A 4,967-nucleotide genomic window follows, 5' to 3' on the forward strand; every position below is an offset into this window, starting at 1 on the left:
AGCTATAGAAATACCATACACATAGATACATATGAATGTCAAATATTCCTGTTCCAATTTCTACAACAAGAAAATTGGCACTCCAGGAGTCATTGCTTCATTATTTGATTCATGAGATGACATTAGCGTTTGGAAGAAAATGCATTTCGGATGAGATTTCAGCCTTTCTGATGCGCCCCTTTCCAGGTTCACCCTCTCTAAACCCACTCTGATGCTTATTGAAAAGGCAGAGCTAATGATTTCTACCTTATGAACAAGACAAGCATGTGTGTCCACTGAGGGTCTCACTGTCTACATGAGGGGCATGCAAAGTGCACCTCTCTTTTACAGAGAGTGGCTACTGCCCTCTCTAAAAAGGCTATGTTAGACTGACAGCTGTGTCAAATAATCTATACTCAGGAGTTCCTCTTTTGCCTGAAAGAGGTTAAGTCTGTTCAGTCTCCCATATTTGCGTTCTTTTTACCTCTATTATGTCTTGGAAATGTGTGTTGGCAACCAGTGTGTTTACCGCAGTGTTTAGTGTAATCTGAGTTGTCATATCTTCTGCTGGACATTTCAGCTCTCCTGTGCCCCTTCCTCGTGCTTGTAGAAGCTTGGTGGGTTGGGGAAGTGTTAGACCTGTCATCCTTGGGGTGGTCTTCCCCAAACTTTTTCATTGAAAAGTAAGGTGCACCCAAAAAAATCATTCAGGAAAACAAATCTGATCTGTCAATCTTCTTTAATCAAAGTGTTGTTCAAAACTGACACACAGCCAACACGTTTCGTTCCTTTGTGCAAAAGGAACTTCATCAGGGCTTAAAAGTGAAATGCAGATTAAACACTATGACGACCATTATTTGGTATCTGTGTCATCCGGTCATTCAAGTCACATGAAGATGGAATAATATCCAATCAGGCTTCAATTCTTTTGTGTAATTCAAATATTTATACACCATCCATATGTTAGCTAGACAACAGAGATCATGAGAATCCCAGAGTTCACTCAGTCAGAGAGAAGAATAATTCGATCCCTACTGTGAAATTTGTACGACGCGGGTAAGTAGAAGATACAGCATGATAACCGGTGAAGAATTGAAGCCTGATTGGAATGGGGAAATAGGGGCTTCTATGGTTAAGTCCTGGCAGACATTTCTGTTCTGCAAGCAGCTCCCTAGCCTGCAGCTCACTTGGGAAGTGCTAGAGCAGCAGAATGGCACGCCTGACCCTGAGAGGGACATAGCGACAACTGAAAAGTACAGAACAAAAGTTAGAGGGGAGCGTGTGGGCGACTGTGTTGACCCGGAATAAACACTGTACACACCAGACTTGAAGAAATGCTACTGCTGTCCAGATTCTTTGCCCACACAGCAGCTCGGAGCCATGTTGGTGGCATTGTTTATCCTGTAATCCTCTGCCCTCTCTCACAATAACTCATGAAGGAAGGCCTTTGTTAGTGGATCTGGGAGGCTGCACAGAACAGGGAGAGAACTGTTGGTTCAGGGACTTAACAGCTTTGATGGAGCTGTTTCAGTGGGTGTCACCAATTATTGGGGGCAGCATCGGAATGAAGAAATTGCAGCAGAAATAGGAATGAGAAACATAATGGCATACAACCGTTATGCTATGCTATGTAAAGCACGAGATGCCCCTTGTGGTAGGTCATAAATATATAAATACCACCAATATAATAACAGAAATGATTCACAGGTCACTTGGACCAAAGGCAACCCCTTCAACACATCCTAAGGGCAGGCAGAGTCATTCCCTAAATCTTTGCAATGTCTGGATGAGGAGGAGGGATCGAGGCATAGGCACTTAGGGACTGATGTACAAAGTATTTTTATAGTTGTTTATGCTCTACTTTAGAGTTTTCGAAAGTAAAAATTTTTTTTTCAGATGCATTAATCTATTTTAGGAATAGGGAAACTTTTTCTGATTCCTAAAATGGGATTCTGACCGGATTCGCTTCAGTGTCTGGAACGGGGTGTTGTAGGCTCCCTTATAAATTCCCAATCAGAATCATACGTCTCAATGTTTTGTATTCAATATCGGATCGAAATGCATCGAAATATTACCAACCCTCAATTTGAGATGCTAACCCATTCGCAAAAGAGAAAGGGTGCTTTTAGGACCCCTTTCCCTGTGCAAATCTTTCTTTTAAAGTTTGTTGAGGGGCCACTGTTATGTTTCAAACAAACAAAAAAGTAAACTTTTCTTTGTAAAGGCAGCTCTATTTCATGTAAGAAAAACACGGTGCATTAAACAAATTTATATTTATTAAATGCCAGATATGATGGTCTGCAGACACAAGTATCCCTGTGATGGCCCCAGTAGGAGGGAGTCGCGATGTGTGATCTACCTCATAAATTTTAATGAAGCACGTCAGATTGCAATCGCAAGTATGAATTTTCTGAATTAAACTATCTGTACTTAGATCAGTTCAGAAAATAATTTACTGTTCGCAAAAATAGTGTCTGCAAATTGTGATCAGTGTTTTGCTGGCAGTCAATCGCACACTTGGCCACAAGTTTCAGAAGCTCTTGGGACGTGGCTCCAGAGATGATTAATGTATGGGCCATTTTTAAAGCTGTTCAGTGCTGTCAGATGCTGAGGGGAGCACAAACACCAAAATAGTCCAGACTGCACAGCAAAGTTATTTTGGAAAGATAAACAAATTCTCACAGGACACAGAATGTTATATATTGCATTCTGATCTCTATGGAGAATAAAAAGAGAACACAGGATATTCAACACCAAAGCCAAAAATATGCAAGTTTTTGTAGTAAATACAAATGATTCAAAGCATGATAATTGTTGGCCCATCGGGTGCAATAGAGGTGCTTGTGCAAAGTGACAAAAAGCAACTACATGCAGCCTGTCTGAGCAACAAATAGCTGTCCTAATTAATATCAGACAGCTGCGAAAACGTGCCCCCCCTACTCACCTTCGTCACACTTAGAATGGCTGTATCAGCCATGATACTATCATGACTGGACTATGGAAACTCCCTGTATATCGACCTCCCGGGAAAACTGCTGGCCAGATTATAGTTCATATGAATGATGCCGCCAGATTAATTTTGCAAAAACAACAGTTGATGGACGGAATGTTGCGCAATGGCAAAACATTCACCCCCAGTCACAGATCTGGGTTTGATCCATCGTTATTTTGCTCACCACACCATCCCAGTACAGACATGGCCATATGCAAATCAGTCTTGACCCAGTGCCTCATGGGAACAGTCGAGCCCGAACTGCCAAGCCATATCTTCACTCGACAGGAATCAAGCATCCTAGGACTAATTTTCGGAGTGCCTAGACGAGACCACGCCACCCCCCTCCTATGTCAGCTGCACTGGCTCCCAGTCAGGCAGAGAACAAAGTTTAAAGGCCTCTGCATCGCACATAAAGCCATCTATGGCCAAGCCCCTAGTTATATCAAAGATCGTCTAATCAACTATACTCCTCACAGAGTGCTACGGTCCTCCGAGGCCAGCCTGCTGGCCTGCCCCCACTTCAGCTTGTCCTCTAAAGGAGGAAGAACCTTCTCAACCTCCATCCCCCAAATTTGGAACACATTGCCGGAGAATGTACGTAAGGAACATGCCCTTCTCCCGTTCAGGAAGACGTTAAAGACAGTCCTTTTTTCGGAAGCCTGGAGCACAATCTAATCAATGTCATCTCCTCGCGTGCTAGGGTAGGGCTCTCTCTCATAGTGCTTAGAGACCTAAAGGTGATAACGAGCTCTACAAATATGAATTACAATTACAATCTTTCTGGCAGAGTTAATGTTTTAATCAATCAGATTTCTCTTTGAGGAGAATGGTTCAGTCCAAACATAGACAGTAGGTTGTCGACATTTCGACCAAGAAAACATGTGGTCACTCTTAACCTTTCACATGGGTCTTCATCAGGACGGGTAAATGGGGCAACCTGCTTGGGGATACTCTCAATTAAAAACTTTTCTGGTGTGTTCTCATAAAACTCAGTGCTCTCCTGAAGTGCACAACTCTCCTATAGTTGCATAGCTACTCATTCCTCAAGTGAGCAAGCAAACACATATGAACAAAGGCGTATGGGCTCCTTGTGTAAGGCTCATAGGTCCTATATCTTCTGTAATGGGGGAAACATCCACATGTAAAATAATGTATGTGCCATAGTCACCATAAGGAAATAATAAATGTGCATTAGCACTCACCCATTATAAAGAAATGAATGGTTGGGCGCGGCATAGAACAACAGAGGGCCCTTCCTCATGAATGTAGATAGGGCTAGAGAAGAAAAAATGCTGGCTAGAAGAAATATTACTAATGTTTTTACATTTAAAGCAAAACATGTAGCTTCAACAAAGCTGAATGCAGAGTATTCACAATAGTCTCTTGCATTGTCCAAAAACTATACGTGCGATCACCCTTCGTGGGCTGAAAAAATGAATAATGGAAAGTTCTAAACAGGTCCATGTAGTAATAAAGGAACAATTTTACAATCAATAGAAGAGCAAAGTGGCATTGCTCTCTTCTCACTGCTCGTGATGCAAAGTATCTCCTTATCCCGCTAGGCCGTACAGACGACGAGCGGTCTAGTGGGAGAGGAGATAAGAAGAAGCTCCCCAGCATGAGCGCGCATGACGTCGTAATAACTCCTTGTGGAGTTATTTATTGCTACAAAATTTCATTGAGTGAATAACCTATTTTTGAGGATATCTTGATAACTGTATTGTTGATTTTTGTTGTTTGGTCTTATGTTGGTTTAGATAAAGATTACTTATTTTTCTAAACTGGTGTAGTGTTTTCACTGTATTACTGTATGTGTTAACAAAGGCTATATAAAATGCCTCTAAGATAAGCCTGTCTGCTCGTGCCAAGCTACCAAGGGCGTGAGCAGGGGTTATTATTTTAGAAGTGTATTCCCCTTACCCTCACTAGAAGCAAGGGCCCATATTTGGACAAAAGTACCTACCTCTTCCAACAAGAGACCCCCATTTCTAAC

The sequence above is a fragment of the Lissotriton vulgaris genome, chromosome 1_2 (assembly GCF_964263255.1).
Source record: "Lissotriton vulgaris chromosome 1_2, aLisVul1.2, whole genome shotgun sequence".
In the NCBI taxonomy this organism is placed as follows: Eukaryota; Metazoa; Chordata; class Amphibia; order Caudata; family Salamandridae; genus Lissotriton; species Lissotriton vulgaris.